Below are 18,702 nucleotides of genomic sequence, written 5' to 3'. Positions count from 1 at the left end.
ATGTTACATTTCACAGGTCAGTCATTTCTGATCGTTTGTTACTTTCCATTACTTGTATATAGTATTTTCATGGAGAAATAATACATGATGACCGTTTGTTTTTGTTTAGGTTTCCCCTTACAAATGATTTTCCAAATCGGAAATGGATAGTTGCTACTCGGAGAGAGAACTTTCAACCGACAGCAAATCATTTGCTGTGCTCTCTTCATTTTGAAGAGAATTGTTACATGGAAAATTATGTAAATAGACGTCAACTGAAGGACGATGCTATACCGACAGTATTTGGATTTCCAACTCATTTGAAGAAGGTATAGTGCCCTGGAAATCGTGCAATATAGGCCTAGGTTAAATAGTGTGGAAACACTGACAGTGTGTATAATTTTGAACGTTCCTTTTCCAGGTTACCAAGGCAATCAAATACATATCAAGTATGAATCAGAGGTAGGTCGAATAATTGCGTTTAGATGCTTAACATGTGTTGTCAGTGGTGATTATACTTCGTAAATGGTCAAATATTCGATCAAATGTTGCAAACTCAACCACATTCAGAGGTGCTATCAGTGTTAAAAACTAATGTGCGAATGAAATTCCTACGGCATTTAAAGTGATATTGGTTATTACAATTAATCATACCAAAATTCGAGTGTAGACAATGCTGTGCTAAACAAAAGTAAGCGTGCAAAATGTACACACTAGTCGGCAAAAAGCAGACAGGACCTGACAGGAAAACTGCGTGAATTAAATAATAATCGTACTGTCTGCTACTTTAAACGTTTCAGGTAATTATCTAATGCAATTAACTCGATGTAAACTCGCTCCACGTTGTCAGGAAAGAGCCTTACATTCTTAAATTCCGCGTCTCAATGCACACGTATTTCGAAAATTAGGAAACTTCATTCATCTAAGTATACTTTTAAAATAGACTTGAATACTCAGCACTTTTTTAAACAAACATGTGTTTAATTTGTGGTTCAATTTGCTCTTGTTGCGTCTCATATACTTCAAATCACAACTCCAGTACTAGTATTCATCCCTGGAAATGGCGGCGATCGGCTGTTTCAACTGGGGGACAATTGCCTCGCTTCTCCGCTACGGCGTGGTAGGGGCTTGTACAAAATGTTGGTTATTGTCCCGCTTACTTTTGCCTAATAGTAAAAGGAGCTAACTTTGTATCAATTTCCGCAGTTATTACTAACTTTGTATCAATTTTCCGCAGTTACTACAACATTTGAAGTAAATTCTTATTTTCCAGTTTCTTCGTTTTGAATTGCTACGGCTTCGCTTTTTATACGGAAGTTGTATTTGTTTTAGATTATGCCTCGAAGAAGAACGCTATCTGGTTGGACTAAAAGAAAAAGAGCTAGAGAGACAGGAAATAATATGGTCACTGATAATGACTATTGTATTGTTGTCTCGGAAGATACATTTCATTGTGCACTGACCGTAATTCCAAATAACTGCGAGAGTCATAATTGCTGTTTGATGGATTTACAGTGCAGATTTTGTATGCAAAGCACTTCCAATCTGAAGTTACTTTTTGTGATATAGTGGCATTCACATTGTGTTGTGATAACTGAGGCTAAAATTTCACAGTTTTTGTCTTACTCTCTTCCTCGTAGCATTCGGGAAAAAACCCGAGTAAAATCTGCATAGTGTTCACGTAAGAACTAAGAATGGGCATACCAATAAATTCCAATTCATTATACGGGGTGTTCAAAAAGTCTCTTCGCAGTGTCGTATGATTGATTGTTAGCCGCGTGTGCCGTATGCCGTAGTGAATATACCGAAATGAAACTCAGTGAAATACAAGTTATTAATTTATTGAATATTCATTTTTACTTACAAATTTTCGCATTAAATGTTGGAAGTGTCCCGCCAGTTGTTGAATACACAATTCAATTCGTCTAATCATGTTTCCAAGCACAAGCCGTAACATTTCTTCTGTAACAGAAGCAGTGAAAGTGGGTGTTGCCGTTTTCAATTCATCGATGGATTTTGGACGGTTTTTATAGACAGTTGCTTTCGCTGCACCTCGGAAGAAAACGTCAGGTGGCGTTAGTTCAGGCGATGGTGGAGGCCAAAGTCGCTGTGAAATTATGCGATCACCAAAAACATCAGCAATCAGTGACATTGAAACGTGATCTGTATGTGCGGTTGCGCCATCTTTTTGAAAATAACCGTTCACTGTTTCACTTAACACAAGCTCTCCTATGAATGGACACAGAATACCACTACAGTATAGTTGTGCGTTTATTGTTTCGTTGAAAAATATGGGACCCACAATCCGACGTCTATAAATTGCAATCCAAACTCCTATTTTCACGTAATAAAGTGGTTCCTCATGGATTTGCAGTACTCCACATACGAAAATTTTGCGCGTTCGTGTACCTGGATAAGTGAAACCACGCCTCATCAGTGAAAAACGTTTAATTAAGAATATCCCTTACATTTTGTTGAACGAAATTTTTGAACTATTGACAATAATGCAGTCTCTTGCCATGATCAGTGTTTTGCATGACTGTCAGTTTGTATGGGAAAAGTTCTAATTTTTTCTTTACAGGTGTGTGGGCCGTTCCGACACTAACATCGATTTCCTGGGCGAGTTTTCTTACTAACTTGTTCGGACTCGCGGACATTTTATCGGAAATATCGACTAGTTGATCCTCAGACAAAACGCTAGTACGGTCACTTCTCGGTACATCTGTTACTGAACCCGTACTTCGAAATTTGTTAATCAAATCTCGCACAGTATCGCGATGTGGGAGTGTTGTCTCCGGCAAAACTGAATTAAATGTTTGACGAACTGAAACTGTGTATTTAGCGCCACCTTTGAACAGGTGTTCGACTAAAAACACATGTTCTTGAATGGTTAGCATTTTAACAGTGACAAAAACGAAACAAACGAACAAAGGAACTAAACTTAAGCGTTCACATCAACACGTAACGATACACACCAACGATGCTACTGACGCTGGCTGAGATAAACGGAACAGTGGAATGTTGGGAGAGTCCACTTGAAGGGAAGTAACCCAGGCAAGCGAACAATCATACGGCACGCACGGATAACAATCATACGGCACTGCAGAGAGGCTTTTTGAACACCCCGTACAAAAAATTTGACTTTCGTTACTGTATTAGCACAGTTAGTCGAATTTCGAGCAGAGGCGATGCTAATCTGATTAATCTAAGATAGAAACTGCTGAGAATTTACATCTGGAGCACATAAGTGTTTGAAAATGAACTGTGGACAAAGTAAAGCGTTTGAGATATCGCGGTACAGAAGGATTTAGGAGATTAAATGAACTGTATTCACGTATGAACAATCTAGTTGGTGTAAGAGCTTTTCTTCTCTTTTCTTAAATTATCGGTTACCTACCTACATCAACAGTCTGCCAAACTTGAAATGTAAAGTAATGGGTAACGAAGAGGAAAGTGTTGAGACGGTAACTATATTTGATCTGGAGACACCCAAGACCTTTCTCTCCTGCCGACGTTAATAACAGCTGATAGCGCGAAGATATCAATGAGATTCGCTTCAGTTATCACAGCGAGATGAACACGAGCTTTGCTCCTGGTGCGGGAGTTTCTGTGAACTGCGACGATCGTCTACGTGACTTATCTGGAAATACGTGGTACTTTCACTGGCTGAATGGATAAGTGGGTTAAGAAACATCTTTACGTACATTTTGTTCAGAAGTACTTGGGAATTTACATTTTGGCCAGAACATATAGAGGAGCGGAGCAGTGTTGCCATTTATCGCACGGAGCACACATGCGTGGTCTTATATTCCATTCAGGTAGAACAAAATCCCAAACTGTTACACACACAAAGCTGCATCTGACATCTGCGTCATCTGAAATACCTTCACCATATCTTCATTTTACTTTTATCTGCCGCAGTAAATTTTTAAAACAATACATGGAAACTTGCATAAAAGCGTTTCCTGGCGATGGTAATGATTTTCGACATGCGGGAAACGTTGTTACTGAATTTAGGTGATCACTTTTCTTTTTTCTTTTCTTTTTTTGAGTCATCAATCTTCTGATTGCTTTGATGCTGCTCGCCATGAATTCCTCTCCTGTGCCAACCTCTTCAACTCAGAGTAGCACGTGCAACCTACGTCCTCAACTATTTACTGGATATATTCCAATCTCTGTCTTCCTCTTCAGTTTTACCCTATAATACGATGGAAGACATTCCCTGATGTTTCAAAGGATGTCCTATCATCCCGTTCCATCTCTTGTCAGTATTATCCACCTATTCCCTTCCTCTCCAATTCTGCGCAGAACCTCCTCATTCCTTACCTTATCAGACCACCTAATTTTCAACATCCGTCTGTAGTATCACTTCTCAAATGATGAGGGAATTAGATTAGGAAATGAGACACTTAAAATAGTAAAGGAGTTTCACTATTTGGGGAGCAAAATAACTCATGATGGTCGAAGTAGAGAGGATATAAAATGTAGACTGGCAATGGCAAGGAAAGTGTTTCTGAAGAATAGAAATTTGTTAACATCTAGTATAGATTTAAGTGTTAGGAAGTCATTTCTGAAAGTATTTGTATGGAGTGTAGCCATGTATGGAAATGAAACATGGACGATAAATAGTTTGGACAGGAAGAGAATAGAAGCTTTGGAAATGTGGTGCTACAGAAGAATGCTGAAGATTAGATGGGTAGATCACATAACTAATGAGGAGGTATTGAATAGAATTGGGGAGAAGTGGAGTTTGTGACACAACTTGAAGAAGGGATCAGTTGGTAGAACAGGTTCTGAGGCATCAAGGGATCACCAATTTAGTATTGGAGGGCAGCGTGGAGGATAAAAGTAGTAGAGGGAGACTGAGAGATGAATACACTAAACAGATTCAGAAGGATGTAGGTTGAAGTGGGTACTGGTAGATGAAGAAGCTTGCACATGATAGAGTAGAATGGAGAGATGCATCAAACCAGTCTCAGGACTGAGGACCACAATAACAACAACATCTTCTGTTCCGGTTTCCCCACAGTCTATATTTCACTAGCATACAATGCTGTGCTCCAAATTTACATTCTTCCTCAAATTAAAGCTTATGCTTGACACTAGTAGACTTCTCTTGGCCAGAAATTTCCTTTTTGGCAGTGCTAGTCTGCTTTTGATGTCCTCGTTGTTTCGTTCGTTATTGGTTACTCTGCTGCCTAGGTAGTAAAATTCCTTAACTTCATCTAGTTCTTGAAAATCAGTCCTTATGTTAAGCTTCTCGCTGTTCTCATTTTTGCTACTTCTCATTACTTTTGTCTTTCTCTGATTTACTCTCAATCCATGTTCTGTAGTCATTAGACTGTTCATTCCATTCAGAACATTATTTAATTCTTCGTCACTATCAGTCGGGACAACGATATCATCAGCAAATGAAATCATTGATGTCCTTTCACACTGAATTTTAATTCCACTCCTGAACTTTTCTTTTATTTCCGTTATTGCTTCTTCGATGTACAGATTGAGCAGTAGGGGCGAAAGACTACATTCATGTCTCACACAATTTTACTTTCTAGCATTTCGTTCTTGATGGTCCACCCTTATTCTGAACACGTTACATGAACTCAGTCTTATCAATTAGGTGAAGGGACCAATACTCATGATAGGTTTCGATTTACGGAACTTATACACTTCCTAACATGAAAGCATTTCATCCACTTAAGTACAGGTTAAACGCCAACACCGTTGACAAACTTTCATAAGTAGTAATTGGGACCAAAAGCAGTAACAAAATGTCTAGAAAAGATGAACTCTAAAATGCATACGTTGCACAGTCAAAATACTGCGGCTGTTTAAAAATTCGCTCTGTGACCAGGCCACACCTCAAAATATTTTCAAGAGGACATGTTTTTGATAAACAGATGGAAATCAATTTTGCTGAATTCCTTATAATAAGTTAACAAGGTAAAATTTTTATACAGTATACTAATTCCATCATATTACAGTGATTATTAAATTAAATCAAGAATCTTAATACAAAACAGAAAATAATTATAAAATGAAAATACAAAATAATGAACTAAAATGTAATGTTAAAAGCTAGCTGGTCAAAAGTCTACTATTAGATTTAAAAAGGCAAACTTTAGGTTAATAACTTTAAAGCTGATCCCTAAAAGAATAAATAAGTTAATATTTATACTTAAAAATTAAATAAAAACAATTAAGTTTAAAAACTTAATTTTTTTCTTAAGAAACTAGATGTATGAGGAAATGATTAACACTTCATTCCTATAAATAATTTAACAATAATTATGACACATTAAGTATAAATTATTTATAAATCAATCCAAATCGACACAAGTAATATAAATACTAAAACTTTTATAAATGCTGATACAAAAGGTACAGTGAATAAAATGTACCTCAAAAAGTTTAAAATAATATTTCAAAAACACATTACCAGTATGCTATAACTTGAAAAATCAGTTCTATAAAATATACTAAGACACAAAAACAGCAATGTTATTTATATTAAATGATTAAATAAACAAAAAATCAATATAATAAAATAAATAATCAAGACATTCTGATTTACACAGAAAAATTTTCAGTGTAAGTGAAATACTTTGCTAATAAGTTATATCTTGAATGTCTTCCTAGGTACACTTTCCAGTACATCTACTATGTTACGACTAATCTCATCTAAATTGAAGCTACCTTAAAATAATTCAAATAGAATAATTAATGATGGCAGTTACTGTCAGACATATCTTTTCTAGTGAACAAGTGCTCATAACTCTCAAAGCAGGAATTCTCGACCTCGTGAGTGAGTCCTGTGAATGGAGGGGTGGGGGAGGGAGCGGAAGGTTATTGAAAAGGAAAGAATATAAAAGTTTTAATCATGGCACTTTCTTAGTAACCTTATACAATTGTCAAACATAGGAATTACACTGGAAGCTGTTACAAATAACTGTTTGGTACACTAACCTAAGTTTCGACAACTACTAAGGGTGTCTTCATCAGAATGAAATTTTGGGAAACCCTGTATAATACATAGAAAATTAAGTATCACAGGAAAACACGTTAACCAAGATAACAACTGTCATGATGTACAAAGGTTACTTACGCAAAATTACATTGCGAGAAAGTAATGAATTTAGACCATCTACACTCAAGTCGGATATAAAGTAAAACACGTTCCAGACTTGTCACGTATGCCTAGCTAGGAATAACATCGCACTGATCGACCCAGTGGCTTACATTACTGCCACAACAACAACACAAGTTGCACCGCCTATTGGGCGCGGACAGGGTAACATGTACCTATTTGAAACAGTAGAATAGAAACAACTGAAAAAACGACAGTTAATTATAGAAACAAATTACAAATAGGTAGAGCTTAATGTATTTTTGATAATACACAGTAGTCAAACAGATGAAGTACAAGAGCCATCTATTAGGCTTTACAGAAATTGCAGTTACGTAAAGGACAGGATATTATACGAGATTTACATAAACAACTTCGCAATCGAAAACGGTTTATGAAGGTAACTGAAGCAGTACACATCTATGAGGTTCGAAGAAAATGATGTTTCGGAACTAGAGGCAGAAAAATATAGTAACAAATAGAGGAATCAAAATTCCGTGAGTAGTGGATTAAAGGTATTGAAAACATTATTGTTACGTAATTGTAGCTGTTCATTGAGGATGAGATCATCGCTCTTAAAAATATGCTTGAAAATATCCAGCTTTTCAAGTGCGTCGCGTCTATGATCTTCCTTTTCTCTATGTTAAACGGAAAGTTCTTCAACGCTTTTCGGTTTGTGAACGGAAATTAACAGATAGTCAGCAAGAATGTACGAGGTGCATTCAAGTTCTAAGGCCTCCGATTTTTTTTCTAATTAACTACTCACCCGAAATCGATGAAACTGGCGTTACTTCTCGACGTAATCGCCCTGCAGACGTACACATTTTTCATAACGCTGACGCCATGATTCCATGGCAACGGCGAAGGCTTATTTAGGAGTTTGTTTTGACCACTGGAAAATCGCTGAGGCAATAGCAGCACGGCTGGTGAATGTGCGGCCATGGAGAGTGTCTTTCATTGTTGGAAAAAGCCAAAAGTCACTAGGAGCCAGGTCAGGTAAATAGGGAGCATGATGAATCACTTCAGAGTTGTTATCACGAAGAAACTGTTGCGAAACGTTAGCTCGATGTGCGGGTGCGTTGTCTCGGTGAAACAGCACACGCGCAGCCCCTCCCGGGCGTTTTTGTTGCAGTGCAGGAAGGAATTTGTTCTTCAAAACATTTTCGTAGGATGCACCTGTTACTGTAGTGCCCTTTGGAACGCAATGGGTAAGGATTACGCCCTCGCTGTCCCAGAACATGGACACCATCATTTTTTCAGCACTGGCGGTTACCCGAAATTATTTTGGTGGCGGTGAATCTGTGTGCTTCCATTGAGATGACTGGCGCTTTGTTTCTGGATTGAAAAATGGCATCCACATGTCATCCATTGTCACAACCGACGAAAAGAAAGTCCCATTCGTGCTGTCGTTGCGCGGCAACATAGCTCGGCAACGTGCCACACGGGCAGCCGTGTGGTCGTCCGTCAGCATTCGTGGCACCCACCTGGATGATACTTTTCGCATTTTCAGGTCGTCATGCAGGACTGTGTGCACAGAACCAACAGAAATGCCAACTCTGGAGGCGATCTGTTCAACAGTCATTCGGCGATCCCCCAAAACAATTCTCTCCACTTTCTTGATCGTGTTGTCAGGCCGGCTTGTGCGAGCCCGAGGTTGTTTCAGTTTGTTGTCACACGATGTTCTGCCTTCATTAAACTGTCGCCCTTTCGACGCATCCATAACTCCATCACCACATGTCTCCTTCAACTGTCGATGAATTTCAATTGGTTTAACACCACGCAAATTCAGAAAATGAATGATTGAACGCTGTTCAAGTAAGGAAAACGTCGCCATTTTAAGTATTTAAAACAGTTCTCATTCTCGCCGCTGGCGGTAAAATTCCATCTGCCGTACGGTGCTGCCATCTCTGGGACGTATTGACAATGAACACGGCCTCATTTTAAAACAATGCGCATGTTTCTATCTCTTTGGAGTCCGGAGAAAAAAAATCGGAGGCCTTAGAACTTGAATGCACTTCGTAATTATGTACACTAGTGCCTCTTTTTCCCGCTAAATGTTCTTTATACCTGACAAAGATCTTCCAGTTTATTCTATATAACAAACAGGACATCTATCACAAGCGATTTTATACAGTCCTGAATTGTCTATAGGAGCAGCTCTGGACTTGAGACTGTGAATAAGACTTTTTGCAAATCACTGTTACTGCAAAAGGTAACTTTGCATCCGTATACTTTAATAAGAAGACGATGAATTTTATACGAAATAGGGCCTAAAAGTGCAATCTAGAAAACATTTTTATGCTCCCTCCTGTCAGAAAGAGCACTGATGCCTAAAATGGTTATTTGTCTGTAAAGCCTCATAAATTGCTCTTATACGTCATCTGCTTGCGTACTGTATACTTTCAAAAATTCATTAAGCTCTTTTCCTTCGTAATTTGTTTTTATAATTGCCTTTTTTTTGCAGTTGTTTCTGTTATAATGTTTCAAATGGGCACGTGTCACTCGGGCCATTCAATCTGATGTTATTCCTAGCTAGGCATACGTGACAAGGTTGGAACGTGTTTTACTTTATACCTGACTTGAGTATAGCTGCTCTAAATTCATTACTTTCTCGCAGTTTAACTTTACGTAAGTAATCTTTGTATGTCATGACAATTTTCATCTTGGTTAACGTGTTTTTTTCTAATACTTAATTTTCTATGGATTTTATAGGGTTTCTCAAAATTTCATTCTGATGAAGATACCCTTAACAGGTGTCGAAACCTAGATCAGTAGGCGTGAAATCTGCAATGGGTGGGCTGCATAATTTCTGTGTTTAAAAATATGAATTCAAAAATTTATGTTACTAAAAGAAAACAAAAACAGAATAAATTGTGACATAAAAAAATTATGAGTCTGTGTCGGTACTGCACAATGCTTTTAATAATTAACTTTTCAGTTCTACATTAAAAACAAGTTCTAAATTATTACTGACTCCCTTGGACTAGACTAGTAGAACAAACGTTTTCGAAGGAGGGTATAATATTAGAAATAGACACCCTGAGTTGTTTTTCTGCGTTTAGCTCTGATGTGTATTTTATCTTCAAAGCAGCCAACGAAGATAATCCAGTTTTGCAAAGGCAGTATGTTAAAAATGGTAATAGTATACGAAATACTCTTGCTGACAGTGCTCGAAACTCATGGTCCAAGCCTGTCCAAAATTAAGAGAGCGATATCTAACCAAATTTTCTTTTGATTTCGTCACTTCTCCTGAAGTGTATGCAGACATCTTGTTCTGCCGTTGAGGGAACTTCAGGGGTATTTTCACGTGCCATAGAGAGCCAAAGATTCCGGTTTTATATACGTAGTGCGTCGGTGTTGAGAAATAGCAATAATTTACTTATTCTTGATAGTTTAATAGTGAAAATACAATAGATTTATCTTGCGAGGAAAAGGACGGTGTCGGGAGGGGGGGGGGGGGGGGGGACGCAATACGTGTCAAAAATTATTGCTGAAAATTGGATCACGTATACTGAAAGGTTGAGAAACACTGTCTTGTGGTATGTACGTTAGAATTCATGTTAACTTGACTCTTTTTTTCTTGGTTTGGTCGACACTATGTCCTTCCAAAATATGGAAACAAAGAACGTGAAGAGAAGAGACGTATTTCAAAGTATTTTAGATACGGAAATACTGCAAGCGTAAGTTTTAAGTTTTGGACAAATAATTCAGGTCTCTCGGAAATTTTTGAGGACCGGCTAGATTTGGCTATATTGTGTCTGGGTGTTTCAGTTTCGGAGCTGCTAAAATACTGGGCTATGCTTGGGGAGAGGGGATGGAGGTGGTATGTTATGCAGTGTGTGTGTGTGTGTGTGTGTGTGTGTGTGTGTCATTTTACGTAAATAGTGTCTGTCTTCGAATGTGACGCCATTATAATGCATCTTGTTAATATAACGTTGATAAATACAAATGTTTGTGTAAGTAAACGTCTTTGACTCTCAGGTGAAGTAATTTAACTTGTCGCCATTTTTATGAATCATTTTAATTGTAAGTGATGGACCCATTTTCAAAAATTCGTATGTATTCAAGTACAAATCCAAAATGCTTTATACCAATGAAAAGAGGAAGTTTCAAAGTTTTTGGAGAGCGGGCTCCGATGCTTTCAGAAGTGGCCGGTAGAGTTCGCGCGGCAATAGGGCCGTCATTCCGTTTCATTTTCAATTGTGGGTGAGATGGGGACTGTGGAGCACAAGGCTTTGTGCGGTCTTGAGTTTGCGAAAAGTGAGTCGCAAATTGCAGTGCAGCATGAAAAAAGACTTTTAAACTTCCTTTTTTCATTGGTACAAAGCTTGTTCATTTTCGATTTGTACTTGAATACATACGAAGTTTCGGAAATGGGTCCATTATTTAGAATAACCTTGTATTACTTCGAAGCTAAGTACGAGCGTGCCAGTTTATAAATTCGTAAATATCACGGAATTAATTCATATCCCTGACCCCGGTGCCCATTTTATACATCTTTTTAACATTACGCTATTACATACAGCGTTATGTATGTGTTCGTAAATATATTTGACTTTGGCAGAAGTAACGCACAAGTTTGACTATCAGGTGCAGGTTACATATTTTTTAACTGCATATCTGGCAAATTTTTATGCTTCACTGTGATTGGCTGGAGACCGGGAAGGGGGAAGTAGGGTAACTAGTACGACAGTCATAGTTATATTTTTTAATTCATTCAATTAATTAATGTATTTTATTTATTTATTGAAACTACGTTCATACTGGCTGTCTTCTTTTAATACTTGGCTGTGATTGGCTGGAAAGCGAAGTTTTTATAACAATTTGCCACTAGTATAACTGCGCTAGTTCTGCCGTCTTCGATTTATTTTATTTTAACGTTAGTTTTTGAACTTCTCTCCATTACCATGTCTGATTTTTGAAGTTCCTATGATGCTTTCAGTTTGCCACAATCCGTGCTGTTGGATTCTTGACTTTACCTCCGCCACATCACTGCCACGACTGGGGTTTGACTAGCTGCGGAAACTGAAACTGTGCAGCAGAACATACACAGATATCCTGCTAAGGAAATTTCTGGGAATGTATGTTTCGAGTTGAGAATCGTATGATAGGCGTAGGAAAACCGGCAAAGGCGGGAATCCAAAGTGTTTGAGATGTGCCGCTACAGGAGGATGTGGTGTAATATGAGAAGGAATGAGGAAGCTATCGACAGAATAAGCGAAGAAATGAGCTTCAAGTAAAATTTACAAGAAGACTTGTATGATGATAAGGACGTGCGCAAAGACATCATGGAATACCTTCCATGGTACTAGAGCACGCAGTAGAGGGTAGAAGGCGTAAGGGAAGTTAGAGATGGAAATACATCCAACAATAATTGATGACGCTGCTGTGCGACGAAGAGGTTGAACATACTGACAAAGCAGTCGCGAAGAATGGTGCGCCATCCATCTCTGAATTGTGTGGACTCAGTTTTGTGTGTAAACGTATTTGAACTGTTTGTGTACCACACCATCTCAGGCGTGGTTTAGGGATCTGCCTAGCACTCGCCTAGACGAGTGTGGGAACCCGCCTAAAAACCACAGAATGGCAGCGCTCTTCCCGTCGAATTGTCTCTCTTTCCGAGCAGTAATCCCACCCTGCGGTGTCTGCGGTACTGATTTGACATGGTTAATTTGGAAGGGGTGTCCGGATGCCCTTCTTGCCACCACCCTAGACCCCCTGGGACGGAAATAGTATACCGCAGCTGTCTGCGTCTAGTGTAAATCCTGAAATAGTCGAATGTGTTGCCAGCCGCTGTGGCCGAGCGGTTCTTGGCGCTTCAGTCTCGAACCGTGCGACCGCTACGGTAATCGGTGCGAATCCTGCCTCAGGAATGGATGTGTGTGATGTCCTTACGTTAGTTCGGCTTAAGTAGTTGTAAGGTCTAGGCGACTGATGACTTCCGATTTTAAGTCCCGTAATGCTCAGTAACATTGGCACCATTTTGCGAATGTGTTTCAAATGTCTGCGAGTCATGTAACTGAAGCGTGACGTGTGGACCAGCCTGGTATTCACCAAGTGGGATGTGAAAAACCGCCTAAAAACCACATCCAGGCAGGCTGGCCAGCACAACGGCCCTAGTCTTAATCTGCCGAGCAGATTCGATCTGAGGCCGGCATGCCTACCCGAGTCCAGGAAGCAGCATGTTAGCGCTCTCTGCTACCCTGGCAGGTACTACCCGTCGTGGTATACAGGGTGTTACAAAAAGGTACGGCCAAACTTTCAGGAAACATTCCTCACACACAAATAAAGAAAAGATGTTATGTAGACGTGTGTCCGGAAACGCTTACTTTCCCTGTTAGAGCTCATTTTATTACTTCTCTTCGAATCACATTAATCATGGAATGGAAACACACAGCAACAGAACGTACCAGCGTGACTTCAAACACTTTGTTACAGGAAATGTTCAAAATGTCCTCCGGTAGCGAGGATACATGCATCCACCCTCCGTCGCATGGAATCCCTGATGCGCTGATGCAGCCCTGGAGAATGGCGTATTGTATCACAGCCGTCCACAATACGAGCACGAAGAGTCTCTACTGTACATTTGGTACTGGGGTTGCGTAGACGACAGCTTTCAAATGCCCCCATAAATGAAAGTCAAGAGGGTTGAGGTCAGGAGAGCCTTGGTCCGCCTCTACCAATCCATCGGTCACCGAATCTGTTGTTGAGAAGCGTACGAACACTTCGACTGAAATGCGCAGGAGCTCCATCGTGTATGAACCACATGTTGTGTCGTACTTGTAAAGGCACATGTTCTAGCAGCACAGGTAGAGTATCCCGTATGAAATCATGATAACGTGCTCCATTGAGCGTAGGTGGAAGAACATGGGGCCCAATCAAGACATCACCAACAATGCCTGCCCAAACGTTCACAGAACATCTGTGTTGATGACGTGATTGCACAATGGCGTGCGGATTCTCGTCAGCCCATACATGTTGATTGTGAAAATTTACAATTTCATCACGTTGGAATGAAGCCTCATCGGTAGAGAGAACATTTGCACTGAAATGAGGATTGACACATTGTTGTGTTGATAGTGCCTGCACACGCTGTACATGGTACGGAAACAACTGGTTCTGCCGTAGCACTCTCCATACAGTGACGTGGTCAACGTTACCTTGTACAGTAGCAACTTCTCTGCCGCTGACATTAGGGTTATCGTCAACTACACGAAGAATTACCTCGTCCATTGCAGGTGTCCTCGTTGTTCTACGTCTTCCCCAGTCGCGAGTCATAGGCTGGAATGTTCCGTGCTCCCAAAGACGCCGATCAATTGCTTCGAACCTCTTTCTGTCGGGACACCTTCGTTCTGGAAATCTGTCTCGATACAAACGTACCGCGCCACGGCTCTTGCCCCGTGCTAATCCATACATCAAATGGGCATCTGCCAACTCCGCATTTGTAAACATTGCACTGACTGCAAAACCACGTTCGTGATGAACACTAACCTGTTGATGCTGCGTACTGATGTGCTTGATGCTAGTACTGTAGAGCAATGAGTCGCATGTCAACACAAGCACCGCAGTCAACATTACCTTTCTTCAATTGGGCCAACTGGCGGTGAATCGAGGAAGTACAGTACATACTGACGAAACTAAAATGAGCTGTAATATGGAAATTAAGCGTTTCCGGACACATGTCCACATAACATCTTTTCTTTATTTGTGTGTGAGGAATGTTTCCTGAAAGTTTGGCCGTACCTTATTGTAACACCCTGTATGAGCAGCATATAGCTCTAGGGACAATGTGTGCTGAAAACACGAAAATCCACCCACCGATGAATAAGAAAAAAACGGGTAACATCGCCCGATCAGGCCTTGAAGGCCCAATGGAACCTATCTGCCGCCGTGTCATCCTCAGCCTGTAGATGTCATGGATCCAGTTACAGAGTCATACTTCACTATAAAGTAGCCCCTCATTTAGCCTGACAAGGGCCGAGTACCCCCCACTTGCCAACAGCACTCGGCAGACCGGGACGGGGTTAACCATCCAAGATCTAGCCAGTGCTTAACTTCGGTGATATGACGGGAACCGGTGTTACCACAGCAGCAAGGCCGTTGTCCCACTGATGAATCACCGACACGTATTTTAAGGCAAAAGCATGCTCTGCTCGTCGATGCCTGGTGGCACATAATCTCCGGAAGCAACGAAGTATATCGTCGAACACATAACTGTTGCTGTACTGCGTTGCAGAGATGAGCCAACACGGCTGTTAGGCACAGGCTGTGCTCCTTTGGCTCACCAGTGTGTGTATTAAAGGGAAAGTTTTTGAGAGAAACTAAATGATTATCAGCAAAAAATGTTTTTGTTTCATGGGGAATGGGTAAAGGAAGCTGCAACACCACGCTTGGGAGCGTAAATATTATGCGAGCTTCTCTTCACTGTGTGCTTCTCCCAGTTGGGCCGGAGTGTCGGTATGAAAAAAAAAAGAAAAGCGAAAACAGGACAATGACGATGGGGGATTGTTATTACCGTGTTCGGCTACCTATCCGTTACATGGTGCGTTTCATAAACTACCCTACCCACTTTGCAGAAATGCCAGCTTCTATCAATACTACAGTTTCGGAGGGTATGCCTTATCACTTTCCTAGCATCATTGACTTTGGTTTGGTTACCTCTCGTTTTCTGAAGTTGTCGAAGGAAAATGGAAGGAAGACTGGGATTGACGTCCCGTCGACACCGAGGTCATTAGAGACGGAGCACAAGCTCTTACTGTCAAGGATAGCGAAGGATATCGGCCGTGCCGTTTCAAAGGAACCACCCCGCCATTTGCGTGGAGCGATTTAGGGATATCATGGAAAACCTAACTCTGAACGGGCAGACGCGGGTTTGAACTGTCGTCCTCCAGAATGCGAGTCCAGTCTGCTAAGCAGTGTGCCGCCCCGCTCGGGCTCAAGTCGTATCGTAAGTGTCGTCCCGACCGGCGTCGTCTCGATATAGGCCCAGCATTCGACATGTAAACAACAAACTGTGCCGAACTGAAGTGGCAGTGTGTGAGAAAAGTAGGTGCTATGAAATAAAGTTTTCAAAACATGCCACTTGATTTTTATTCGTTAACGTTTGGCGGTAATTAAGGAACGCAAATAAGAGCCTGGTTATGTCTATTCATTAAATCAAATTCCGCCGCGCGGAGTGGCCGCGCGGTTTAAGGCATCATGTAACGTATTGCGCGGCCCCTCCCACCGGAGATTCGAGTCCTCCCTCGGGCATGGGAGTGTGTGTTGTTCTTAGCGTAAGTTAGTTTAAGTAGTGTGTAAGTCTAAGGACCGATGACCTTAGCAGTTTGGTCCCTTTAGGAATTCACACACATTTTTGAAATCTTATTCCACGGAAGCTAACTGTGTTCACAGCACCGCGACAAGACAAAATCTAATGATCCACAATACTACAACATGTTCAATCCTTCACATGACTGTTTACGAAGAGCTGTTCAGTACGGCAAATGATTTTCGGTAACTCGTTACACTATACTGTCTAAAGCACATGTTGCATTTGTACATACCTGATACAAAATTTATAGTAGGTTGTTACACACAAAAGTTTTCCTTGGGACTGTTAACTGCGACGGAGCAATTTTCGACGTTATATTACATTTGACTGTCACGAAGTGTGATGCGCCGGCCGAAGTGGCCGCGCGGTTCTGGCGCTGCAGTCTGGAACTGCCAGACCGCTACGGTCGCAGGTTCGAATCCTGCCTCGGGCATGGATATGTGTGATGTCCTTAGATTAGTTAGGTTTAACTAGTTCTAAGTTCTAGGGGACTAATGACCTCAGCAGTTGAGTCCCATAGTGCTCCGAGCCATTTGAAGTGTGATGCGTCGGTCGTGTCCGCTAGAAGTCTCTTAGTTAGTTGCACTAACAGTTTGGCGACTCCTTGTTCAGTGCACACTTCTGATTGGTTCAAAGTCTCTCACCAATATGGAGTAAGTTATAATGTTATTCTTTTTTACGTTTTTACTTAATTTGATGTCTCTAAAAATTATACTGACGGAGAAAGCCCGCAACATCAAGAGTAAGGAAATTCCTGGAATATATTTGTCTAGGTAGTAAATTTAACTCATTAACATGGCAGGATCACAGGTTAATGTAAGCGAGAGGTAATACGCCATTGCCAATGTGAAATGCTGGTATATTAATAACCGGTGTAACCACCAGAATGTTGAATACAAGCATGCAGACGTGAATGCACTGGGTTGTAGAGGCGCTGGATGTCAGTTTGTGGAATGGAATTCCATGCCTGTTGCCTTTGGTCGGTCGATATAGAGACGGTTAATGCTAGTTGTGGAAGGCTGTGGAGTTGTCGTCCGATAGAGTCCCATATGTACTCGACTGGAGACAGATCTGGTGATCAAGCAGGCCAAGGCTGTAGAGAATGCTGGGTTACAATAGCGGTCTGTGGGCGAGCGTTATTCTGTTGGAAAACTGTTGTGTACATAGTTCCGCATAGCCAGCGCGTACACAGCATTCCCACTAGAGCGCACCCCACTAAGCACAACAGCACAGGCGCAGCTCGTCCGCCTCCGCACTACGAGATGGTGTTGCCTTAGAGACGGACCAAATTCTGCTTCCGCTGATCCGCGTATTAATATGTAACGCAGCCAATGAGATTGCTGCTAACGTAGAACCTTTTCTCCTCGCAGATCACACTCGCGCAGTGATACCTGAATGCGTAAGGTATTGTAACAAGTGTACAGACCTCCGATTAGTCAGTCTGCATTAGTCTGCCTTAGTCTGCATTTGTCTGTAGTCAAGTTTCAGTCTGCGCCTAGTAACATTATCATATACCTGTACATAGCCATGAAGAGAAATGTATAGACACTTAGTCAAGTATCAGAGATATGTGAGAATAAGATTAACATACCAAGACCAGAGGAACTTCAGATTGTCAATTGTAAATAGCATCCAGAATCAAGTTAAGTAACGTTTATGATTTTTATTATTTTAATAAATGTGTGTGAAAATTAATCAAGTTCTGTTTACAGTTGGTCACCATCAATCTGCTACTCTAAGCGTGCAAGCGGCATTTCTATCGTCTGACCTAACGGCAGAAGATAAACACGCCACGATAAGACCACGAGACATATTGCTGACACTCGCCTACTTCGTTAGAGCGACAATTCAAATAATCTGATGGTGTGTGTACCGAAGGTCTTGCAGTACACACACCACAAAAACACACCCTGGACTGTGGGAAAACCGGAACAGAAGGGAATCGAAGCATTTGAGATGTGGTTCTACAGGCGAATGTTGAAAAGTAGGTGGACTGTTAAGGTAAGTGAGACGCCCTGCTAAACCCGCAGGCCAAGACAGGTAGTTTAAATTGTGGAAAGGGGCCAAAATAAGCGACTGGCAGTTCACTCCAACGTACAACTTTATTTATTTGACCAAACATTACAGGAGCCAAGAAAATTAAAATAAAAACCACACCTTTAATCTTTGGAAGTTAATTACCTGCTGAATGCGACATATAATCTTATGCCTTAAGGCCTAGACCACTTTGATTTAAAATCGGCTGAAAGCCAATAACTTAAGACTCAAACCAAAATCAGAAATC

Source organism: Schistocerca serialis, chromosome 12 (assembly GCF_023864345.2).
Source record: "Schistocerca serialis cubense isolate TAMUIC-IGC-003099 chromosome 12, iqSchSeri2.2, whole genome shotgun sequence".
NCBI lineage: Eukaryota > Metazoa > Arthropoda > Insecta > Orthoptera > Acrididae > Schistocerca > Schistocerca serialis.
Note: the sequence above shows the minus strand (reverse complement) of the source record.